The sequence below is a fragment of the Lithobates pipiens genome, unplaced genomic scaffold, assembly GCF_037356315.1.
Source record: "Lithobates pipiens isolate NorthernLeopardFrog02 unplaced genomic scaffold, aLitPip1_a1.2 Scaffold_18, whole genome shotgun sequence".
In the NCBI taxonomy this organism is placed as follows: Eukaryota; Metazoa; Chordata; class Amphibia; order Anura; family Ranidae; genus Lithobates; species Lithobates pipiens.
In genome coordinates this window covers 176,664,863-176,679,048 of record NW_027507758.1, presented here as the reverse complement: position 1 = coordinate 176,679,048, position 14,186 = coordinate 176,664,863, and the positions used below count along the sequence as shown (strand labels likewise).

Below are 14,186 nucleotides of genomic sequence, written 5' to 3'. Positions count from 1 at the left end.
TTAAGGGCACTTATGGCCAAGTTCTGGTCAATACCTGATTGTAGGAATGCAGGGTACAGTGTAATCTCTGGGATTGAGGTTCCTGTGTTTACTTATTTTAAATTGTCTTTTTAAGTTTCTACAGATAACAAAAAATCTTACATACTTGGCAAAACAATTCATAACAATGCGAAAAATTCTCAACGCACTCATGAATTCATAAAAAATACATATAGGTACACGAATGGATCGATCTTCCAAAATGCACTTAAATACAGAAATTAATCTATACAGCAGCATATACTCTTAATTCTCCTTGGCCATCTTAATAACAATAAATAAACAAGAAAAAAGAAGCATGGGAGCAGACCCATTCCCCTAAAAAACAAACACACATACATCTTTATGTGAGAAACAAATATATACCCCCCCTCTTTCCCGTGTCTATTTAGCCTTACTTTGGGGGGGGGGGGGGGGGAATTCCCATCTTTCTGCGGCCCCATTACTATCCTCCTTCAGGCTAGGTTCACACTATTGCGATGCGGGAACGCCGCGAATCCGCGGCGTTTTCCCGCATCGCTCACCTCCCGCCGGCAGTTCACACTGCCCTATGCGGACGGCTGGGGGTGTCAATGTTATGTTAATGACACCCCCAGATCCGTCGGCATATCGCAGTGCGATCTGCCGACTCGCACAGGAATCGGATCGCATGGTGTGAACCCCCATGCGATCCGATTCCGTTGCGGACCCAAAAAAGGGTCCTGTGCGAGTTTGCTGCGGGACAGCTGCGAGTTCAGCCATACTATCTGTATGGCTGAACTCGCAGTGCTACGGAGATCGGATGTGATTTGCTGTGCGAATCACATCCGGTTCTCCCCCCGCAGCGGTGTGAACCCAGCCTCAAATTGTGAAAAAAAAAGGGGGGGGGGGGGCATGACACGTTTTCCTCCTTCCCTTTCCTATAGCTTAATGTGAACTACATTACCCTAATCTATATCCCTCATACCTGTGACTATCTTGCTTTTGAGAGGAAGAGAGGAGAAATTCACGACTCTATTCCCATTACCATCCTCCTTTAACCACTTGCCGACCGCCGCACGACGATATACGTCGGCAGAATGGCACGGGCAGGCATATGGGCGTATATATAAGTCCCTGCCTGCCCGCGGGTGGGGGGCCCGATCGGGCCCCCCCCCGGTGCCTGCGGCGGTCGGCATTCCGTCGAGAGCGATCCGGGATGAGGGGGCGGCCATTCATTCATGGCCACCCCCTCGCGATCGCTCTCGACGAATGGAAATCCCCGGTGACATCACTTCCTCTCCTGTAATGTAAACACAGGAGAGGAAGTGATGTATTCTCTCCTCCGTGTCGGTATTTTTCGTTCCGACACGGAGGAGAGCGGATCGGTGAGTTGCACCAACACTCTACACACACAGTAGAACATGCCAGGCACACTCACACCCGCCCTTTACCCCCCGATCACCCCCCCAATTACCCCTGCCCCCCAGTCACAGTGACACCAATGTCATTTTTTTTTTTTTTTTTTGCATTGGTGTCATTTGTGACTGTAATAACTGTTAGGGCAGTTAGAGTTAGCCCCCTTTAGTTCTAATGTGCCCCCCTAACCCCCCCCAATAAAGGTTTAACCCCGTGATCACCCCCCGTCGCCAGTGTCACTAAGGCTGGGTTCACATTGCAGCGGTTTATGAGAACGAATGTGATTCGCACCGCACTGCAGTGCAAATCACATCCGATCTCTGTGCGATTCGAGTTCAGCCATTCGCCGCACCCGCCACACCCGCCGCACCCGCCGCAAATTCGCACGGGACCCTTTTTTTGGCCCGCAGCAGAATCGGATCGCATGGGTGTTCACACCATGCGATCCGAGTTTGCAGATCGCACTGCGATATGCGAACTGATCTGGGGGTGTCAGTAACATTTCACTGACACTCCCAGCAGTTCGCATAGGGCAGTGTGAACTGCCGCCGGGAGGCATGCGATGCGGGAACCCGCTGCGGATTCGCGGCGTTTCCGCATCGCTCCAGTGTGAACCCAGCCTAATAAGCGATCATTTTTCTGATCGCCGTATTAGTGTCACAGGTGACGCTAGTTAGGCAGGTAGGTATTTAGGTTCGCCGCAGCTTTTTATAGCGCCAGGGACCCCCATATACTACCGCATAAAGCCCCCTGATTGCCCCCTAGTTAACCCTTTCACCAGTGATCACCATATAACTGTTACAGGTGACGCTGGTTGGTTAGTTATTTTTTTATAGTTTCAGGGCACCCGCCATTTATTACCTAGTCTCACTAGTGTACCCCTAAATTTAGGGGTGTTCTCTTTCCAAAATGGGGTCATTTGGGGGGGGTTTGTGCCATCTTGGCATTTTATGGCCTTCAAAACTGTAACGCCCTTAGAAAGCCTGAAGGCGGTGCTTGGTTTTCGGGGCCCCGTACGCGGCTAGGCTCCCAAAAAGTCCCACATATGTGGTATCCCCGTACTCAGGAGAAGCAGCAGAATTTATTTTGGGGTGTCATTTCACATATGCCCATGGCATGTGTGAGCAATATATCATTTAGTGACAACTTTGTGAAAAAAAAAAAAAAAAAAAAAAAGTTTGTAATTTTCCCGCAACTTGTGGCAAAATATAAAATATTCCATGAACTCAACATGCCTCTCAGCAAATAGCTTGGGGTGTCTACTTTCTAAAATGGGGTCATTTGTGGGGGTTTTGTGCCATCTTGGCATTTTATGGCCTTCAAAACTGTGATAGGTAGTGAGAAGTGAACTCAAAACTTTACGCCCTTAGAAAGCCTGAAGGCGGTGCTTGGTTTTCGGGGCCCCGTACGCGGCTAGGCTCCCAAAAAGTCCCACATATGTGGTATCCCCGTACTCAGGAGAAGCAGCAGAATTTATTTTGGGGTGTCATTTCACATACGCCCATAGCATGTGTGAGCAATATATCATTTAGTGACAACTTTGTGTAAAAAAAAAAAAAATTTTTTTTTGTCATTATTCAATCGCTTGAGGCAAAAAAATAAAATATTCAATGGGCTCAACATGCCTCTTATCAATTTCCTTAGGGGGTCTACTTTCCAAAATGGGGTCATTTGGGGGGGTTTTGTACTGCCCTGCCATTTTAGCACCTCAAGAAATGAGATAGGCAGTCGTAAACTAAAAGCTGCGTAAATTCCAGAAAACGTACCTTAGTTTGTAGATGTGACAACTTTTGCGCAAACCAATAGATATACAATTATTGACTTTTTTTTACCAAAGACATGTGGCTGAATACATTTTGGCATAAATGTATGACTAAAATTGAGTTTATTGGATTTTTCTAATAACAAAAAGTAGAAAATATCATTTTTTTTTCAAAATTTGCGGTCTTTTTACGTTTATATCGCAAAAAATAAAAATCGCAGAGGCAATCAAATACCATCAAAAGAAAGCTCTATTTGTGGGAAGAAAAGGACGCAAATTTTGTTTGGGCACAACATTGCATGACCGCGCAATTACCAGTTAAAGCAGCGCAGTGCCAAAGTGTAAAAAGACCTCTGGTCATTTACCAGCAAAATGGTCCGGTCTGAAAGTGGTTAAATTGCGCAAAGGGGTGGGGGAGTCATATCCCCCTCTCCTTCATAAGGGGGGGGGGGACAGCCCCCTCCTAGGCATGCCCTCCGTTCCCCATAATTCCCAGATAAATTGGGGACTGTTTAAATTCTAGCCATTTCTTCCAAGTACCCTGAAATCTTGTTTCTGTAACCCTCTGGAAACATTAATTCTTCCATTATCCTTGTTCTAGCTATTTCTCTAAATCAATCGTTTATCGTTAGTATTTCCTTTGTTTTCCAATGTTTCAGGATTAGCGCTTTTGCTGCATTCAGCAGAAATGGAGTAAGTGCTGCTCTATACTTCTTACTAGAACCCCCAATCGCATGGAACAAGTATTTCCAGGGGTCCAATTCTATTTTTGTCCCATCAATCTTTTTCATTAAATCCAATACTTCCACCCAGTATGGCTGGATCAAACTACACTGCCACCATATACGAGCATGGGTTCCTTCCTTCTCACATTCCCTCTAACAAAGGTGATAGGTCATGATGCATTTTAGATGGAACCTAATACCACTTAATCAAGTTTATAATTGTTTATCCTTGTGTCCGTTGAGATGGAGTGGACATAGTCCATAAAACTTTTCCCTATAGCATCTCAGTTCTATTTCCCACCTCCCCAAGGGACACATTAACCCATCGTCCATAGAAGTCATCAGCATCCTATATTTTCTAGGGATTCCCAGTCGGCTTATCCCCCCTTGGTCAACTAATCTTTCCCATGGATTTAACCTACTAGCCAAGTGAAGGGGTTTTGGAAGAGATTCTATGAAGTGTTGGAGCTGTCTGTATCTCCAGCCATCCCATGGTGAAGTACCGTATTTTTGTCGTAACTTCGCTAATGAACAAAAGGCATTTGCTTTTAGGACGTCTCTTAATCTCAGTCCGAGTGGGTCCATTTTAAATGCAGTTTACTATCTTTCCCTGGGGGAAATAATTATTTCCCGCCAAGGGCATCAAGGGGGCTATTATATTGCCCTGTTGTACCCTTAAATACCATATCTCATGCTATTAATGTTTCTGTTGTAATTGGGGCCATTTCCCTAGGGAGACCTCTATAGTCACTTGGAATCCAGATAATCTGACCTAAGGCAACTTTACTCATATTATATAGTCAGGTTGAAAAAAAAAAAAAGAAAAAAAAAAAAAGATAAAAAAGACACAAGTCCATCCAGTTCAACCACAAAAAAATAAAAAAACAACAACATACAACCCCATATACCCAATTCTATACCCACAGTTGATCCAGGGGAAGGTGAAAAACCCTAGCAGAGCATGATCCAATTTGCTAAAGCCGGGGAAAAAAAATCCTTCCTGATACCCCGAGAGGCAATTTTCCCCGGATAAACTTTACCTATAACGTTTAGTACCCAGTTATATTATGTACATTTAGGAAATAATCCAGGCCTTTCTTAAAGCAATCTACTGAGATGTCCAGAACCACCTCTGCAGGGAGTCTATTCCACAATTTCACAGCTTTTACTGTGAAGAAACCTTTCATTATTTGGAGATGAAATCTTTTTTCCTCTAGAGGTAAAGCGTGCCCACCTTGTCCTCTTTGACTGTAAAGTGAATAACACCAAGTTCACTATATGGACCCCTTATATATTTGTACATGTTGATCATATCTCCCCCCTTAAGCTCCTCTTATCAAGAGTGACTAAATTCAGTTCCTCTAATCGTTCCTCATAGCTGAGCTCCTCCATGCCTCTGATCAGTTTGATTGCCCTTCTCTGCACTTTCTCCAATTCCCCAATATACTTTTTGAGAACTGGTGCCCAAAACTGAACTGTATATTCCAGATGGGGTCTTACTAATGATTTGAACAGGGGCAAAAGGATATCTCTCCCTCTGGAGCCCATACCTCTCAATACAAGAAAGGACTTTGCTTAGGAAACCGCAGCTTGGCATTGCATGCTATTATTGAGCTTATGATCTACCAAAACCCCCAGATCCTTCTCCACTATGGATCCCCCCAGCTGTACTCCCCCTAGTATGTATGATACATGCATATTCTTATGCATGTGCATAAGTTTACATTTATCAACATTAAACCTCATCTGCCACATAGTTGCCCAATTAGACAGAGCATTGAGGTTGGCTTGTAAATTGGAGACATCCTGTAAGGACGTTATTCCACTGCATAGCTTGGTGTCATCTGCAAAGACGGAAATGTTACTTTTGATCCCAGACCCAATATCTATTATAAAGACATTAAAAAGTAAGGGTTCCAGCACTGAACCTTGGGGTACACCACTGATAACCTTAGACCATTCAGAGTAAGAATCATTAACCACTACTCTCTGAATTCTGTCTTTTAGCCAGTTTTCTATCCACTTACAAACTGATATTTTCAAACCTGTAGACTTTACCTTACACATGAGCCGTGTGTGTGTGTGGAACTGTATCGAGCGCTCTTGCAAAATCCAAGTATACCACGTTCAACACCACCCCTCTGTCCAAGGTTTTACTTACCTCCTCATAAAAAGAAATCAGGTTTGTCTGACAACTTCTGTCTTTCATGAATACATGCTGTCTGATCCTTAAAATATTTTTTTCCTGTAAGAACTCCTCTATGTGGTCTTTTATTCATCTCTCCAGTATCTTCCCAACTATAGAAGTTAAACAGGCCTATAGTTACTTGGTAAAGACTTTGTTCGCTTTTTAAATAAAGGCACCCCATTGGCCCTGCGCCAATCCAGTGGTATTATTCCTGTCATTAAGGAGTCCCTAAAAATTAGATACAATGGCTCTGAAATGACAGAGCTCAATTCTTTTAGAATCCGTGGGTGGATACCATCAGGTTCAAATATTTCTGGACCATACTACTTTTGAGCCATTGTGGATTTGGGGCTGTGTCACTACCACCCCCATTATGGACATGAGCTCCCCCATGCTCCTTTGTATACACAGAGCAGAAGAAAGTATTTAATAAATTGGCCTTCTTTTTGTCCCCAATCACCCACTCTAGATTTTGTAAAGGGCCTACATGTTCAGACTTGTCCTTTTTACTATTCATGTATTTGAAGAATTTTTTGGGGTTTGTCCTATTATCTTTTGTAATCTGTCTTTCGTTTTGAATTTTTGCATCCTTGATTTCCTTTTTACATATTCTTTGCAACATTTAAATGACACTAGTGTTCCTTCATTTCTATATTTTTTAAAGGCTCTTTTCTTATAGTTATAGCTTTTTTAACTTTGGCTGTAAGCCACATAGATTTTATTTTTAGCCTTTTAAACTTATTGCCAACGGGAATATACTTTGCAGTGAGTTCACAAACAGTCTTTTTGAAGAATTCCCATTGCTGTTCTGTGCCCATTAATGCCAATATTCTCTCCCAGTCTAAGTCCTGGAGGGCAGCCCTCTCTTGAATTACCGCATTTATCGGCGTATAACACGCACAAGTGTATAACACGCACATTCATTTTAAGAGGGAAGTTTCAGGCAAAAACTTAAATTTTTTGTATTGGCGTATAACACGCACATGCTATTTGCACCCGATTTTCATGGTGAAAAAGTGAGTGTTATACGCCAATAAATACTGTAAGTGTTTTTATCTTTCCCGTATGTGATTTTTTTCTTACAGCTAACATCAAATGAAATCCCGTTATGGTCACTGCTACCCAGGTGTTCCTTTATCTGAAGATTAGCAATACGCTCAGCATGGTTTGAGATTACCAGGTCCAACAGAGCATCATTCCTAGTTGGGGCCTCAAACTGGACCATAAAATTGTCCTGTAATAGGTTTATACATTTTTGCAACAGTGTCATTACTCCAGCCAATTTCTGAGTAGTTAAAATTCCCCATTATTATCACTGTCCCAGCCCTTTGCATCTGTGCAAGGAGTTGAGTCGCCACCTCCTCATTAACATTGGGTGGTCTATAACAAACTCCAATGATTAATTTTGAACTACGCACATCTGTATACAGTTCCACCCATAATGCTTCAGACTCATCACACTCTCAATTCACCTGGTCCTTTTTCACACACGCTTTGAGATCACTTCTCAAAATTATCCTCAGTACTGCTGCTGCATGGTATTTCTGAAGATCTGAGGTTCGTTATTTATAGCATAATATCGTCTGCAAACAAAGATATCTTATGCTCTTGCCCCGAGACCTCTATACCTTCAATTTAATAATTCGTTCTTATAGATGCGGGGGTTCTAAAGAAAACACGTCCCATTATGGAGCCTAAATGTGTCTGACAAAGTTCCATTCACCTGAATTTGGGCTGTAGGGTTGGAAAATAAAGCCTCTATCCACCTAAGCATTTGTGGAACAAGGCCAAATTTATATAGTGTCTGCAAAATACATTCCCTATCAAATGTTTTTTGGCATCTACTGATAGGAAAAGAACAGATTTCTTTTCCTTTTTTGCTTCATGCATTAAAAGGGTTGTCCTTAATATATTATCCCTGGCTTCCCTACTGGGGACAAAGACTGCCTGATCCCTCTATACAATCTGGCATATACAGCTTTAATCTTTCAGCCAAGATCCTCGCGTACCTTTTTACATCCTCATTCAGGGAAATTGGCCTAAAGCTGGAGCATAATGTTGGATCCTTCCTTTCCTTTGACAAGATTGTTATATAGGCCCCCCCAGAGCTTCCTTGCGTATCGTCATTCCTCCCCCAATGGAGTTCATATACATAGATGGAAGTAAAGCGTCAGGGTTCCAAAGAACTTTTTAAAATATAGGGACGTGTACCCATCTGGCCCTGGCCTTTTCCCCTCTTACGGTTTTTAATTGCCTGCTCCATCGCTTCCTTAGAAATATTGCCATCAAGCTTACTTGAATATTCTTCTGATATAACTGGTAGTTCTATCTTCCGAATATATTGTTCAATTTTATTTATTCTATTTTGTTTATCATCGCAATCTTGACTATCGCTTACTTTATATAGTGATTGCTAATACTCCAGAAAAATTTTACCGATATCTCTGGTTGAATGTTTCATCACAATCTTATTTTTGCGACAAAATTCAGATTCCGTCTAGGTTTAATTGCCGTCGCCAATAGTCTCCCAGGTATATTACCAAATTCATATAGTCTTTTAGCTGACTTCAGAAATACCAGTCTTGTATCCTGTGCCAGCAAATCTCTCAGTGCCTCACGCTTTGCTGTTAATTCAACCATTATTTTACAATCATTTAACCCTTTGTGTAGCCGCTCCAGCTCATGGATTTCCTGCAGGATCAGTTGTTTCTGCGCTATCCACATTTTCTCTTAGCCCCTTCTGCTATTAATCCCTCTCTCAAATGCTTTATGGGTTTCCCACAATACACTTGGTGCAATATTCTCTACATTATTTTCTTTAAAGAACAAGTTCCGATCCATTTCTAAAGTCTCAAATATATTGTGATCATAAAAGAGAAATTCATCTAACTGCCAGGATCTTTGCCTATCCGGTATGTCCCATTAATCCAAGCTTGCCATGACTGGGGCATGATCCGAGAGGGTTATTGATTTCACTTCTACCTTCAGTAGCTCTTCTGGAGTAGGAGGAGTGTACCTGAGTGTAATATGTAAAGTCCCTCCTCCTAGGGTATAAAATTCTCCATGCCAAAGAGGTTGGGTATCCAGGGCTGGATCAAATAGAAAACTGAAATCTCTGGCCATAATCACCCCCCTCCCCCCCCTTAATTTTTTCCAATTGATTCAATACTTTTCTAAAAAAAACTAATAAATAAAAAAGACAGGGTGGGTATAAGGGCAGTAAAAATTAGCTAGTGTATATGTTTTTATTAAACAGGGAGCCCTTAATAAATGAATACCTCCCTTCGGAGTCCGACCTCTATAGCTTTTATAACTATCGTTACACCGGGAGGCCCGATCAACAATCCGATGCCTCCAGCGGCTAGGGACAGACTGGAATGAAACCATAAGCAGCTTCATTCCAGTCTGATTGTAAAAACAGAAGCGACGTCATGAGGTCACTTCCCGTTTACTCGGCTGCCAATAGCGGCGGTTCTAAAAAATATATACAGTATTCAGAATCGCCGAAAACTGCGATCTGAATACTTTGAAGGGCAAAGGAGGGATTGGAGGTCTTTTAGACCCCCGATCCCGCCATAGAGTGTACCTGTCACCACCTATTACTGTCACAAGGGATGTTTACATTCCTTGGGACAGCAATAAAAGCGATCAAATAAAAAAAAAAAAAATTATATAAAATAAAAAGAAGAATTTTTTTTTTTTTTTTTTAAATCTCCCCCATCGGCACGAGCTCGCGCAGCAAAGAAAGCGCATACGGAAGTCGTGCCTGCATATGTAAATGGTGTTCAAATCACACGTGAGGTATTGCCACGATTGTCAGAGCAAGAGCAAGAGCAATGATTCTAGCACTAGACCTCCTCTGACTCTAACCTGGTAACCGTAAAAAAAAAATTCAAGCGTCGGCTTTCAAAAAAGTTGCGTTTAATACATCGCTGCACAAATACCGTGCAACATAAAATATTGCAACAATCACCATTTTATGCTCTAGATTCTCTGCTAAAAATATATATATGTTTGGGGGTTCTAAGTAATTTTCTAGCAAAAAATAGGGATTTTAACTTCTAAACACCAAATGTCAAAAATAGGCTTAGTCATGAAAGGGTTATTTTTATTTTCACTCATTTTCATAATTTTTGGTTTCTTGTGATTCTTATTCATGTATTAAAGCATTGGATTGAGCATGTTGTCACTTGTTCCCACTACACCAGTACTGACGTCTGTTTATTTTTATGTTTATCCAACCAATATTATGGTAGTTTAGTCCCTCTTGTCCATAGGGGTGACATGTTTTCCCAACCAACAAAATGGCCACTGTGCCAATCTGACTGGTGGAGGAAGGGAAGTGTACCTCTCTCGTACGATTTAAGGCAGTCAGTTCCAATCGGAAGATTGGTCCTTTGATGACGCCCTGTGGGAGGGTGAAATGCATTGACGTGACACACTTCCAGTACGGACTTCATTTCCTGTCTCGTGGGAAGGCTTACAAATGGTGTTTGCATCCTCTGATCATTTCAATGCCTGATTTTAACTTACTTTTGTAAGTATAACCTTTAATGCGCAATTAATTTTCAGTCTGAACATACTTCATTATTGGTCCCCCCTTTTTGGGTCCCCGTTTTTGTATGGCTGAATATTAACATTAAAGTATCGTTTATCATCAGTGAACCTGCCATCCTGCAACATCCCCTGGATATCACTATAAGCCTATTTTGACCCCCAGACTGTAAAGCTGGGTGTCATTGTGATTTGGTGAGTGGGGACACGTGTGGGGGTGTCTGGGTACACCTGAAATTTTTTCTGCAACATTTTCTCTGCACTTACTGCACACCAGATGTGAAGCATTACCTGCTGTTTTTATTTGTGAAACACATTCACAGTTTTATATGGACATTATGTTTTTGTCATCTTTTATTATGGGTTTTTGTTTGTGAGCACTGTATTTATATTACTACGTCCAGGTGTCTAGCACTTTGTGTATAGCAGCTTCATTCATTTTTTTTATCACCCACTCCCCGAGTGAACTGTTTCTCAGCAACCTATCCTATCCCTACCTGAAAATGTATTACTTATTTCTTCTTTTTCCTATCTTATCCCTACATGAAAACCTATTGATTATTTTACATTTCTCCTATTTTCCCCTTCCTTTTTACTAAAAGACCTCTATACTCTATTCCATGACTGATTTTTAAACGTCTCCCATTCTGGAGGTTTCTTTTGCAAATTTTCTAAATGCATGGCAGGTCCACTTTACTACAAAAAATTTTCAGGTCTTCTGGAAATCGCAAGGTAGCTGATATTCCTTGGTTTTTTTGGCTGACATGCTGGAAATCTATCCATCTATATATATAAAAAAAAACTTTTTCTCTTGTAAACTGGTTTATCAGGGGTTTCAGAGCTCTCCTGCGGGCTAGTGTCTCCTGTGAAAAAAAATCAGTTACAGATCGGAAAAAATAAATAACGTAGCTCCATCATATTCAGTATTCAATAGCTTCAGGTCTTCTCCTGCCATGCTGAACTTGTTTTATTTCGTATTGGGAGAATCTCACTATTACATCTCTTGCTATCTCAGATGATGACTTTATTCCTTTTTTGTATTCTATGTATTCTGTCAAAGGCTATGGAGATGGTGCTTCTTTTTTCATTATTTTGTTGAACACTCCATGGATCACGGTTTCTTGGTCATTGCTTTTCACAGATTCTGGCAACCTGCGGATCCTTAAGTTGTTACATCTGTTCCCGTTTTCTTGATCCTCAAGCTTATTGCGAATATTCATCATTTCTATCCAACCCAGTTCCGCCCTCTCACACAGTTCCATGTTAGATTTTGTGTGCTCGTCTAACTGTACTTCAGATTCTTCTACCCTTCTTAGTACATTCTGTTTATCTGCTCTGGTTGCATTCAGTTCGCCTTTGATCATACGTTCCAAGTGTGACATATCTGCCATATCCTGTTTGGTAGGGAGTGATTGAGAATTATCTCCTTCCTTTTCTATTTCCTTATCTTTCTTCCATCTTTTGTCGTTGATGGGGTGTTTTTCCCGATTTTTCTGGGGAGGTTTTCCTTGCTCTGCGGTGGGATTTTTATTTACTTGGCCTTCTAAAGAAGGAAGTATTTCCACCACCCTTTCTGCTTCCTATTTCACCCTTCGTTCTAAGTTATCCTGCACCATATATGTTTTTAGAGAATTTCCTTTGCCACTTTGATTAGCTTTTATTCCTCTCCTCACCATTGTTCCCTCCCACAAACTCACCCATTCATTAAAATTTAAATTACGTGTTATATTGCGCAATTCAATCTCCCTGTCTTTCCACTATTATACGTTATAATAAATATACTTGCTTTTAGCAAGGTATGAATCACAGACTCAGAAATCACTCTTTTTTGCATGAGGGTTTCAACAGCCATGTTGATAAAGCCAGAGATTGAGATGAAGGATAAATAAAAAAATAAAAAAAGAAAGAAAAAGGGCCTTGAGATAGCCTATCTGGTCTGTGTGCTAGAAGTCTGAGTATTTCTGTGTAGCAGATTCTTCTATGCTAGTTTGGTACAATTAGAATCACCATTTTCTTCCCTTGCTGCATTTTTTTGAGCAGACTAGGTAGGATCGCACTGCAGGGAAGCTAAAGTTAGCCTGAACTGAGAACAGTGGGCTATCTACGCGTTTGAGCCTTAAGCTAGAAGGTCCCTGGTTCTTTCAACAAACAGGTATTTTGTTGTCAAATCTGGAATCTCTCACTTTTGGCATATCAGATTGAAGATGTCTGGATGAAGTGCTCATGCTCCTTGTTTAGGGAGATGTGGTCGATATAATCTGCTTTCCAGTTGTCCACTCCTGGGATGTAGACCTCAGCGATTGCTGGATAGTAAGTTTCTGTCTAAGGAACAATCTTGTTCGCTTCCTTAATGTTACTCGTCTGAAGGCCCTCTGATAGGATGGCTATGTAGCACCCACATTGCTCTGAACTCCAAGATGTTGATGGGTAGCTTGGCTCCCTTCAGTGATTATGTTCCTTAGACTGTTATGATTGGACCACTCTCCCCAGTCTCAGAGACTTGCATCTGTTATGAAAACTTTGCAGTGATAGGGTGGCAATACATCAAGATAAGGCATTCCTTGCTTGGTTGGACACCTTTGGCAAACAGAGGTGAAGCCTGCTTGTTTCAAGCAGACAAGATATTTTGTTGAAGAGTTTGTGAATGGAATTGGGCAAATTGTATCGCTTCAAAGGAAGCAACTGTTAAGTTGTGCAGAGGACAGAGCCAATTATTCCAGGTGAGAAGGCTGGAGAGATTTGTTGAAACTGATCACCCCTCCAAGGGCTGGAGCAGCATAATTGTCTTCTGGACATTTTCTGATAGATGCAAGAGGGAGGAAACCTTCAGAAGAAGACTGTCTAGATAGCCTATGACTTGGATGCCCCGAGTTCTGAGCAGGGCAACCCAAAGGTGCTACGCTCTGGGAGCAGAGGGTAGGCCAAAAGTCAGTGTGACAAACTGGAAGTGGTCATCTGCCAATGTGAAATTCAGAACACGCTGATGAGGCGAGTAAAGAGGAAAACGTACACATGAATTTTGGATGTCCACATATGCTGTGCATTTCTTTTGTCTTTTGGAATTAAGAGTTAAATACACCCATCCCCAACTATGAACGGTTTTGAGGAAGGTTTTGTGGCCTTGGTGCGTCAAGCCCTTTTTTACAGAGGTTGCACACATCAGGATACACAGCTTCTATGCTGGCATTAGAATACAGTGAAATTTTGAGGAATCGGAAGATAAAATAAAGAAAAATAATAAACTACTTAAAGGGTGATTTTCTTATTGAAGGAGAAAAGGTCCATCACCTTCAGACACGAGCACAAAACGAAGGACTCACTGAATGGGGATGGGTTATAGGGAAAGAGCTCAGAGAATGTGTCACTGAAAAGCTTTGCCAGGGTCTCATAACCTGAAAGTACATTCCTATAACCTATGGCGTATGAATATTCTGCCTGTGTCCTGTAATGTATGATTAAGACGTATTGTGGTCACAAAAGGGTTAAACAGCAATCACATTTTCTGGCAGAATAAAACATTATAAAGAATATTTTGTTAGAA

At 41.5% G+C, this 14,186-nt stretch overlaps 1 protein-coding gene across 7 annotated transcripts in view; it reads right to left on the bottom strand.

The window, feature by feature from the left end:
• Nucleotides 1-14,186, bottom strand: part of BIRC6 (baculoviral IAP repeat containing 6) — a 597,017-nt gene that overhangs the window by 189,492 nt on the left and 393,339 nt on the right. The gene's annotated exons all lie outside the window — the stretch shown is intronic.